The sequence below is a fragment of the Apostichopus japonicus genome, chromosome 11 (genome assembly GCF_037975245.1).
Source record: "Apostichopus japonicus isolate 1M-3 chromosome 11, ASM3797524v1, whole genome shotgun sequence".
In the NCBI taxonomy this organism is placed as follows: domain Eukaryota; kingdom Metazoa; phylum Echinodermata; class Holothuroidea; order Aspidochirotida; family Stichopodidae; genus Apostichopus; species Apostichopus japonicus.
In genome coordinates, this window is record NC_092571.1 from 23,244,258 (window position 1) to 23,256,701 (window position 12,444).

Sequence of the window (12,444 nt, forward strand, 5' to 3'; positions counted from 1 at the left end):
TTTCTCCCGAAATCACGCAACTAGATGGCTGCTATCCAGCCTGGCAAGTGCCATCTCCAGCGATCTGGCAGATATTGAAATCTGAAATTTTCTTGGTACGCTGCGCGCCAACCGTTGGTGGCGCTCCGCTTAGATAGTACTTGCGGCTGGAAAACTCGAATCGATTATGTCCCCCCCCCCCCCACGTTTCAAATCGGATTGACCACCCTGCTTACAAGGCTTGGGAAGTGTTATTTCCGACGATCTACGAGGCCTTTTAGCTAAAAATTTTAGGTACGCTGTGCACTAACCCATGGTGGCGCTCCGCTTAGATGGTAACAAGACGCCCATCCAGGAAATGGTCAAGCCCCCAGCGCCCCCCTCCCACTGAAAAAATCCTGGCTACGCTACTGACATCTACAGAGACTTTGCAATTGACGTTGATGCTGTGCTGAAGAAATTGCATCATATGGCTCTCGCCTTCGGATAGCTCTCGCCTTCTCTTATTAGGCTAACTTAAACATTTACTAGTTACAGTTGTATCAAAGACAATTACTGGCTATAGTTGTATCAAAGACATTTCTGGCCTATCTTTGTATCTACAAGTATCAGAAGTTGAAAAGTAAGACTACTCTGTACATGTCCCTTGCTAATTTTAAATACATTATGTAGTATTGCATTACGTACTATTTTAACTCGTTTGTTTTGGGGTTTAAAAGTGATATTGAATGAGGTGTCTCAAGTTTATCATGAGACCAGGGAACCAGAATGAACACCCGGGAAGGGCCGTTTCCGGCCATCTGGGGGGTTTGTAAAACCAAACATTTTCTTGTACGCTCCGCGCCAACTGATGGTGGCGCTTCGCTCAAATAGTCGTGCCTACAACTTTGAAAATCCTGGCTACGCCTCTGTGTACTTCCCCATGCTTCCGTTCGTCGAACCCAATGTTAGTCTAGAAGTTTTGGCTTAGAAAGCGTGGTTTTTAGGGTGGCTCTTTGTTCTCAACTGGACTCGGGTCCAGCTACTGCCGAGCGCATCAACCATATTTAAAGTAGTTTGTTAATGTTAAGTTCATGTGACTTGAGGGTGTGTGTATGTGAGGGGGGGGGGGGAGGTCATTGAGTTAGGTAAACAAAAGTCTTTATTCTACACAGTCCTAACCATGGAGGTACGGGTAACGGAGTATGGCCATACCTTATATATGAGATACAAGAGACAACATTTAACCCCAATTGCAAAACATTCTGAGAGCAATATAATTTTCTGACCCTAGAAACACAGTGTAACCAATGAAAAAGCCCCCCGCCCCCCCCCCCTTACCAATATAGAAATTATAGAACTAGAACAACAGAAATGTATACAGGCGTAAACAGGAAACTCACTATCGCTGAGCCTCAACATTATGCTAAGTTGAGGGTAGGGGTAATGAGTTCGGTACATGAAAGTCTTCATTTTACATAGTCCTAGCTGTGTATAATCAAACCCATAGGCGTATAGGAGCCCAATTTGATTTGGGGGCGGGGCGGGGGCTGTAACGACTTGCCCGAAAAATATAACCAACCTTTTTCGCGCGTTCAAAATCTTGGGCCTAATGTACATATCATATAGGCATGCATCGGTTATTACATCGTATGCCAATTACATACAATCGTTTTCCGTACTATTACCATTCCATATTGGTTAGAATTTTGTGGCAAGTCTTTACAATAATAATGATAATAATAATAATAGAAGTTTAACCATTGAAAAACACATTGCAATTTATTTTTCTTTCAGTAGGTGCCAGAAAAATTATCAACATATTGCCCGAATTTTCACAAAAATATTTGGCTGGGGTGCTTCAGCCCCCCCAGCCCCCCCCACCTCCTACGCCTATGATGATTATATGAGATACAAGAGACAACTTACATTTTGTTATGCTGGGCCTACAGTAGAAGTTCCATCAACTGCGGTTCAACAAGTAAACAAAATTTAAAACGCATAGATTACATTAATCTGGCCGGGTTGTACGTGTGAATGTCTGATTGAATTATGTAACGATAAGAAATTCAACTGAGACGTCTAATGCCTTAAGTGATACCAGAATAATATCTTTAATAACTTGCCGTACGTTTTGTCCTGTAAAGTTTTAGGCATATACCATAGCCCACAAAGATTGGTATTTACGTCAGCCGCTGAGTCAAATCCGCGAATTAATCGATACAATCATATGTGGGAGCAACCGATGAACTGACAGTCCTTTTCATTATATACCTATCACAGCCGTTTACGGCTCTGTTACCTATCAATTCACAGCGCCATCTATTTTATGCCGGTAGCCATTCGTACAGAACTAGATCTATAAATAGCTCTAGCTCTAATAATGTTTTGATTGCTCCTGTTAGATCTGGGAATGGTAAAAGATCGCTTCTCAGCCTTTTGGGTAAGATCATGTGTAGTATTTGTTCCCTTTCGAGGGGAATGGTGACGCACACCTGACGATGATCACACGATCAGTCAGGGGCGGCGATTTGTTTCAAATAATGGGGGGGGGGGGGACATTTGCCTGAGTGCAAGCGCGTAGCAACTACATCCCCAAAATTCTTCGTGATATTTTATATATATACCCAATTTCATTACGGATGCGGTCCGTCTAATGGGCGCAGATCAGTCTTGGATAATGGTGGGGACGCGTATCTGTTCTCTGATACTATCTAAGCGGAGCGCGACCATATAGGTTCGCGCGTAGCGTTCAAGAGTTTTTTTGGCAAATATACCTCCTGATCGCTGGAAATAACACTTCCCAGACCCAATAATGCTCCAAAACCTCCCTAAATTTGAGATCTCATGGCTTAGAAATTTAAGTTGGGGAAACACATGGGCGTCTGCAGAAAAAAATCAGGAGACAAATAATCCAAGTAGACTTTTGTATACGATGGTTCTGGGTCCTCTCCCAGAAAACATTATTATAGACTGCCGCAAATGCGATTTCCTTCCAAAATTTAACAACTGTGGATAAATGTAATAAAGTGAGAACTGCTGCATGTCATTTGCACAATGCTGGATCAAACTGCGCCAAGTTCAATACAGGGAAATTTGCAATGCAGCGTTTGGTCAAGACAAATTGGTGGGGACACGGTATATCATGTCCCCACAACTGAAAAAGTTGGTGGGGACGCGTCCCGCTGTCCCCGCCAGGATCTGCGCCCATGGTCCGTCTAGCTAATTCATTTCGAAAATAAGTAAAAACTACTCTCGGTGAAAGTCTGTGTCGTTTTTTTGGTGATATTTAGTAACAAATTGCAACACGGTTAGACATGCGCGTAGCGAGGAATTTGTCAAGGGAGGGGCGAAGCTTGTAGTCAAACTATCTAAGCGTGGCGCCACCATGTACTGGCGCGAAGCGTAAAAGCAAATTTCGGCCGAAAATGCCTCCCAGATCGCTGGAAATGGCACTTCCCAGGCATTGTAAGTTGCATCTAAGCATTTTCTATTTTGAAATTACTAGCGATATCATAAAAAATATGCTCTTATAGCCACAAAAAAAACCTATACCACCAAATATTGGGGGGAAATTAGATACTATATCCCCCCACCTAAAATATTGGGAGGGATATGTCCCCCGTCCCCCCCCCCCATGATCGCCGCCCATCGTCACAGTCCCGATGCAAGGGGACTGGGGTTGAGAGCGGATCAGTCGTTTGGTAGTTTAGTTTTCGTGCCCAGGTCTTTTCCTGACCGACTTTTCCTTAAAAAAAGTAAAAGGTCCTTTAAATTTTCTGGAGACAGGTCGTGGAACAGTCTTCCCCCAAATTTGAAAATGTTAATATTTTTAAGCGCAATATGAAAACTTATATATTTTGTTTATGTCTGATATTTGTTTGACTATCTTTTGGCCGTCCTTTTTGTCCCTTTAGATGATTACCGTTTTTCTACTGCATAATACTGTGTATGTATTTGCATTGGTGATGATGATGATGACGATGATGATGATGATGATGATGATGATGATGATGATGATGATGATGATGATGATGATGATGATGATGATGATGATGATGATGATGATGATGATGATGATGATGATGATGATGATGATGATGATGATGATGATGATGATCATGATGATGATCATGATCATGATCATGATGATGATGATGATCATGATCATGATCATGATCATGATCATGATCATGATCATGATCATGATGATCATGATGATCATGATGATCATGATGATCATGATGATCATGATGATGATCATGATGATCATGATGATCATGATGATCATGATGATCATGATGATCATGATCATGATCATTATTTTACTATTATTATTATAAATGTAAAATATGCCTTCAAGAGATTCAAAGAATTCCAAAAGTACAGATATTGTCATCTCTAACTTTGTATACGTCATACCCTCAGCTACCGTTTGCCACAGTATACATTCGTTTGCAGTGCTTAAGTTGTAGCTCAGTACACAATATAAATACTACATAGGTCTATACGTACTTAAATCAAATGAGGCGTAGAGAGAAATGAAAAGTATGACATGTACATGTAATGTCATGTACTGTTTTGTCTTCCTCAAAATGCTGGGCGGGCTTTTGCAAAATACGGAGACTTTGGTAGACCTGAAGTATTAAACGAATCGGCAGGTCGCATAATCATCGTTTACCTTGTTTTAGTCGTTCGCATATTAATTCTCATGTACTTTGAGACAAGTCAAGGGAGGGTATAGATCTTTGCAAATTTCATTGGAATTGTTAATCATTCGAAACGGTTATGTATCGGTTATGGGTAAACATTTCATCAAACCCATGCAGGGTATATGGTATTCCGTATATATCCGCCGATCTCCCCTACACTATGCATGGTACCCCATGGGCTTCTCGAAACAATGAATTTCTGTACATTTTATACCCCTAATTCCTCTGCAATTAGCCTAAGTTACCCCCCCCCCCACCCCCTCCCACCTCCCCCCCCCCCCACGTCTCGGCTCAGCCACACCTGATTCACCCTTCATTAGGTTAAGAGGGCCAAAAGTTCCGAAAATGTATGTAGCTTTATTTTGAGTTTATATAGTTTACATCGTTGGAAATGACGTACTTAGACGCGGATACGGAGTGGGAAAATTCCCGGCGGCATTACACTGGACGGGAAATGTGGGCGTACAACTCGTCTATTATATTTCATATCATTTCATTTATTTGTTTGTTTGATATAGGATCAGACAAAAGTGTTTATCCTCATGTACATTACTTTGTTAATTAGACTTAAACGGGATTCTAAATATGTGTGAATATTATACATGATGTCGGTATACAATTTACGTCTATAAGTTTAACAGCTTAATGCAATCTTAAGTGGTACGAAAGGTCAATCAAGATAGAAATATGGGTTCGAACGATATTACAGCAAAGTGACACCCACCCCCCAACCCACGCCTCCCCGTTTCATTGGAACAATACGGCCATGTGATAGTTGGTGATGAGTGTGTGTTTATATATATATATATATATATATATATATATATATATATATATATATTTCACAGAAAGAAACATAACAGCCCCTTGTCAAGCCGCCAAACGGCTGTCAAAGTGAACCAGACTTCGTCGTAACAGACTTAAGAATACGTCATGTTTTTTTTTTCATTTTTATTTGTTATTATTGTCATCTTTAATGAGGGTATAGTCCTGCTCAGTGCAGAATCACTGCTTTCCAGGGGAGCCCTGGGAGCCCTTTGGGTTTAAATGGTCCAAAATCCTTTCTTTACAGCATCAACATGCACTTCACGTGAATAACTATTTGGTTTATCTTTGATTCGAACCTTAACCTTTAATGTAAAACGAATTAGTAAGCCGGTTAGAGTGCATGATGGGCCAGCTGTTAGAGAACTCTATTTTCCCACGATAGTGCCGGGTCACACAGTAGGAGTAAAACGCTCATTGAAAAGAGATCAGCAGAGTATTAATTTAGTATACAGGCGCGTACGTAGTCAAGGGGGGGGGGGGGGCGAAGGGGGCAGCCCCCTTGAGCATATTTTTTTAATTGTTTTTAATGTTTTAATGATATCGCTAGTAATTTCAAAAGAGAAAATGCTAAGATGCAACTTACAAGGCCTGGGAAGTGCCATTTCCAGCGATCTGGGAGGCATTTTCAGCCAAAACTTTCTTGTTCGCTTCGCGCCAGTACATGGTGGCGCTACGCTTAGATAGTTTGCAATGCCGTATCTACGGCTCTGATAGTTTGCCTACATTTTCGCCCCTCCCTAGGCAAATTCCTGGCTACGCGCCTGGTAGTAAACGGTCGACTGTAGTCTACATATAGTTGTCAAACGTCTGATTGTCTTTGTTTTCCTTTTGTAGTACAGGTCTGTCGTCAACTATATTCACATATAACGATTTCATTTCTTTTGTTATTTCCTTTGTTCTTATCGCCCATTGTTCTATCGAACTTCAACTCATTCGTTTATTTATTTTAATTAACATATTATTTGTCCCCATGGTCCCATCCTCCTATTTAATTCAATAAATAAGTTACTATGTTTTCTCTTTATTCTGCCTCAGACAGAATATCCTGAAAACGTTCCTTCCATCTGTATAAAGCTTGTATCACCTACACAGGGCGTTTGGCAAGAAAACACTACAGTTTTTTAACCCTTTTTATAAACTGTATAATTTAGGTATATAATTTTATATAACACAAAGACGGAAATAAAATTTAAAAACAACAGATAGTCGATGTCATTCTCTTTAAGAAAAATAAACTGTCAAACAAGCGTTTGAAACGTGTGTTGCCTCCCACAACCAATAACCGGTATGATATAGCATGGATAGGATAGTATACTATTAGCTGTGATTTAAGTGATATACATAAACCTATACTAACAACAAATGATTGTATATTGACGTAATAAACGTTTCCTTTCGTGAAACAATGACACACATTCTACAGTTGGATAAACTTTCACTTTACTAACATTTCCATTTTGTAGGGGAAATGACCCTCTTGTTTTTCCCAAGTTATTTTGGCAGGTTCTCGTTGTGAACATTCGACGGTTCCGCGTTGTGGATTTATATTTCTTTAAAGCAGTATATTGAGTTATTTGTCGATAAACTGATTACCATAAAAATGTGAATAATCGATGGCATTCGAAATTGAAAACTCCTCCACACTTCATGGAGAGGGTATACAGGGCTCTAAAATTCAAGTGGGGATTGGCGTTGGTGAGTCCTCATAATCAGTACGTGACCTGGGTATCATTCTTAGCTCCACCTTAAACATGGAGAAACACGTTTCTACGGAGAGCCAAACGTTCCATAAATGTCGAAAAAGAAAGTGAAGTGTCCAAGTTAATATATATATGTCCAATTCGATATCAACATGTTACAATTCGATATCAACATGTTACAATTCCATATGAACATGTGGAAACAAAATACCAATTTGCCATTGCGTCTATCAACATGTTAAATTCAACATCAGCTTGTCGAAAACTTGTAACAGCATGCCACTACTACATTGGTCATGTCAGCATTGCTTGCTAGATACAATATTGACGTCGTGCTATAATTTTGGAACATCGGCGCGCGCCAACGTTTCGTTAATGCCCAAAACTGTATATATATGTCGAGATTTATATGAGAATGTCCAAAACTTGTGTCAGCATGTTGAGAGAAGGAAATAAAATATTCAAGCCACAGGGATCACGTTGATGCCTTAGTGCAATTTTTAGGCCCTTTGTCTATTTTCACATGATTAATTCCTGTGTGGGCAATTGGGCCTTTGAGGTTGCTGCATGAGCCCCGTTACAGTGCAAAATATGGTGGCGGAAGTATCATTCCGCCCCCCCCCCCCCGCTTCGCAAGTCAGAAAACCCCTTTTTCATTTCCAAATGAGAAAAAAATCTCATTTGGAGCACCAAATTGCATCTAAGGCCAAGTGAAAATGCAAAATTATTTACAAAATGGAGTGGGTGTTGAAGTGTACTATATTGCACCAAATTGCATCTGAGGCCACCTGGAAATGCAAAAAAAATCCAAAGGGGGAGGGGGATACCCCCTCCCCTTAGACCCCTCCCCTAGGCCGGCCATCAGTCTTCAGCCCCCCCCCCACTCAAAAGTACCTTCCTACGCCACTGGTGAAAACAACAAGATAGGGGACCGGATAGACCTAAATAATTTTACATTTTATCAACAGTGTATTCTGCTATATGAAAAAAACCTGAAAGTGTATTAATGATATTTTCGGGGTTGTTAAAGGAAGGACAAAATTAATGAGCAAAAGTAAGCCCGGAGAAAAGAGTTGACGTCTTTGCACTAAGTGTGCTATGAAGGAACATTCAACCCGGACATCCACAATGTGTTCAAGATGATGAAAAAAAATCTTTCAAACTATATTCCGTTATTTGAAAGATGCATGTTCTAGAAATCAGTTTGATCTCTTATATTTTGGCAACAGAATGATAATGCATACATCTTTCCTCTCTGCATGATATTTCGGCATTAAAATTGTAACGCCATAATTAATTTCAATCAACTTCAATTAATTTAACCAGTTTTTCTTTTCGTACTTAAAAAATATAAAGAAATGGAATTGTCTTTTAAATCTTCATAGGCCTGCAGGGGTTAGCCAATCTCGAATGAAGGGTAACAGAACATCTGTTGTTTATTTTATCAAGCAATCTTACTGCTCACCCTCCAAGCATTCTCTTATCACATGCATTCCACTATTATATTCACCCTATAGAAAAGGGAGGTTGCGTGTTTCTGTGTGCAGGCCTGAAGGCCTGAAGTCGTACTATCTCAATGGTAAGAAAAGCGGATCACTGACTTAAAAAATTCGTTACTCAACTTACCAAACCCATCTTGACTCAGAACCAATTTTTGAAGGATATTCACCTCTCTCAGCACCCAATAAGTGGAATTTCTTCTTCTTTTTTTTTATTCTTTTTTTTTTAAGCTCAGCTAAAGGCTTTCAGTTGAGGTAGAGCGATTGACGAAATTCTGTCACTTTTTGCCACAGTGTTTGATCAGGGAGTTTCCATAACAACTCCCTGCTTTGACATTTCGTCATTTTTCAATTGATCTGGCTGAATTTCCATCAGTGGTTTGTGTGAGTTCATACATGCGATCATAATTTATTAATTTAAGGTCATGTGAGCTCAAGAAGAGGTGATTTTCTAAAAACACTCCTACGCGAGGAGTAGCGTTTTTGCGTTTGTCCAAATCTGCTGAAAATGTTGCAGGATACATACGTTTGAATGGTCTTGAACCAAAGTTGTCCATGAAAACTATTTTCGTCGTCATGTGACGGCCCAAAACAGAGTTTTTCAGTTATGGTGAAATGTAGGCCACAGATCATATGCAATGATCATGAAAGTTGGCATTTTGGGATATAATTCCACCCGTGGGAGGCTTGATCAAGTCAAATAGTTATTTGTTAATCAGGCTTCCCATCTTAGCTCAGTTACCTGTATTGTACTCGGACTTGTGGATTTGCATACTCTTACTCGTATCTTAGCTAATTGGTGATCTGTATTGTAATCGGACTTGTGTATTTGTATATACTCTTACTCGTGTCTTAGCTCAATTATACCTGTCTTTTTACTCGGACTTGTGGATTTGCATACTCTTACTCTTATCTTAGATACCTGTATTGTACTCGGACTTGTGGATTTGTATATACTCTTACTCGTATCTTAGCTAATTAGTGATCTATATTGTACTCGGACTTGTGGATTTGTATATACTCTTACTCGTATCTTAGCTAATTAGTGATCTATATTGTACTCTGACTTGTGGATTTGTATATACCCTTACTCGTATGTTAGCTTAGTTACCTGTATTGTACTCGGACTTGTGTATTTGTATATACACTTACTCGTATGTTAGCTTAGTTACCTGTAGTGTACTCGGACTTGTGGATTTGCATCCTCTTACTCGTATCTTAGCTAATTAGTGATCTATATTGTACTCGGACTTGTGTATTTGTATATACACTTACTCGTATGTTAGCTTAGTTACCTGTAGTGTACTCGGACTTGTGGATTTGCATCCTCTTACTCGTATGTTAGCTTAGTTACCTGTAGTGTACTCGGACTTGTGGATTTGCATCCTCTTACTCGTATCTTAGGTTAGTTACCTGTATTGTACTCGGACTTATGGATTTGTATATACTCTTACTCGTATGTTAGCTTAGTTACCTGTATTGTACTCGGACTTGTGTATTTGTATATACTCTTACTCGTATGTTAGCTTAGTTACTTGTATTGTACTCGGACTTGTGGATTTGCATCCTCTTACTCGTATCTCAGATACCTGTATTGTACTCGGACTTGTGGATTTGCTATACTCTGACTCGTATCTTAGATACCTGTATTGTACTCGGACATGTGGATTTGCATCCTCTTACTCGTATCTTAGATACCTGTATTGTACTCGGACTTGTGGATTTGCTATACTCTGACTCGTATCTTAGATACCTGTATTGTACTCGGACATGTGGATTTGTATATACTCTTACTCGTATGTTAGCTTAGTTACCTGTATTGTAATATTTGTATATGTATATGTTAGCTTAGTATTTGTATATGTATATGTTAGCTTAGTTACCTGTAGTGTACTCGGACTTGTGGATTTGCATACTCTTACTCGTATCTTAGCTAATTAGTGATCTATATTGTACTCGGACTTGTGGATTTGTATATACTCTTACTCGTATGTTAGCTTAGTTACCTGTATTGTACTCGGACTTGTGGATTTGTATATACTCTTACTCGTATCTTAGCTAATTAGTGATCTATATTGTACTCGGACTTGTGTATTTGTATATACTCTTACTCGTATGTTAGCTTAGTTACTTGTATTGTACTCGGACCGATTTGCATCCTCTTACTCGTATCTTAGATACCTGTATTGTACTCGGACTTGTGGATTTGCTATACTCTGACTCGTATTTTAGATACCTGTATTGTACTCGGACTTGTGGATTTGTATATACTCTTACTCATATCTTAGCTGATTGATCTGTATAATTGTACTCGGATTTGTGAATATTTACTCTGTACTCAGGTTATTTCGAAAATCGAGTATAGATGCTAGTACAATATTAAATATTCCGAGTATTTTCACTCATATGAGCTTATTGTATTCAATGTACTCATTACATGAGGGAAGTGCTCTTGTACTCATATATGATGTTGTTGTACTTGAACCTCAACTTCAGTTTTTCCGGTCATCATTTAATTGTCGTAGCTAATGCATCACATATCGCAATCGTTGAAACATTATAAGGTCAAGAGGTCATCATACCTCCTACACCAAACCTCAACCCCATCCCCTGCTTCTTACGTTTGTCAAATAGAATAAAGTTATAGTCAATGGATTCATTCATTTCAACGCGAATCAGAACACAATGTGTAATGTGTAAGTATAAACAATGGCGTATATGACAATGTCAATAATTATCACCATACACAGGTACTTGATAAACACCAATTCTATGAGTTGTCTTTGCTAAATTCTGCTATGACAGCTAAAAAAAACCGCGCAACAGGTTAGCTTATATACGTCACCCTCTGAAGCACATGTGAAAGGAAAGTCAGATTCCTCGTCGCTTCGGTTCGTTGATTTATGTAAACAGTTTGAGGAACCAACCTGTGAAAGACAAATCACGTTGGTTTTGATTAAATTTTAGCTTTCGTGTGCTTGTTTCTACACACGTTCAATATTAGGCTTTACATATACAGACACTGAGTCTATATGATTGTAACGAAGCTGTGTCGATCTTTTCATACTCGATAGTATCGAGAAAAGTTAGCACTGCAGAACTTCCTCATCGCTAAGTTTCGAACGTACAGCCTTATATAGCCATTGTCTGCAGTCGTACGTATATACAGGATTACTCAAAAGCCGCCCTATTTTCCATGCAAACAGTGCATTGGCATTGGCATTTCGATTCTGTTAAGGAAATGGAATTCTAAAGAACAAACTGCTTCCTTTGGAATAAGTCAACAGATTTTGTAAATTTGAGTTGTATTCACAAGGTGTTATCATTAACGGTGAATAATTTAAAGTTAAACGTATTATATACTTATATATACGGAATACGGGCGCTGAAGGATCAAACTTGGAAGATATCATTGTATTTGGACACAATTTGGTTGAGCTTACCTTAAACGTGCGTGACGAGCTTGGTCATCGGGTGGAAAACTTGCTATATAGCAGTCTATTTCCTACACTCGAAGATATTATAGAAGCGAAACATTGGTTAATGATTAAACGCATCTTGTGAGCTTAAAGAGGTCCTCCAAATACAGTGCATTTCACTATTTCGTTATACTATAGTATCTTTACTGTTCGATGAAGGTATGACGATAGGTCATTTACAAGAAAGAAAGCTGTAACTATCGATACTAATGAAGATTTTATTGTGCTAATATATTGACCAGGGACGTGATTGTTTCACTAGCGGTGT

The 12,444-nt window shown here is 39.2% G+C and overlaps 2 protein-coding genes across 3 annotated transcripts in view; one reads left to right on the top strand and one right to left on the bottom strand.

The window, feature by feature from the left end:
* LOC139975633 (D-2-hydroxyglutarate dehydrogenase, mitochondrial-like) overlaps positions 1–2,236 on the bottom strand; it is a 37,326-nt gene extending 35,090 nt beyond the window's left edge. The window contains exon 1 of one of the 2 annotated variants that reach the window (XM_071983701.1): positions 2,090–2,236. The gene's annotated coding sequence lies outside the window, so the exon portion shown is untranslated. Of the gene's footprint in view, positions 1–1,887; positions 2,047–2,089 lie in introns of those variants that run through there. The other variant, XM_071983702.1, reaches the window with a different exon arrangement.
* Positions 1–12,444, top strand: part of LOC139976410 (uncharacterized) — a 59,644-nt gene that overhangs the window by 2,169 nt on the left and 45,031 nt on the right. The gene's annotated exons all lie outside the window — the stretch shown is intronic.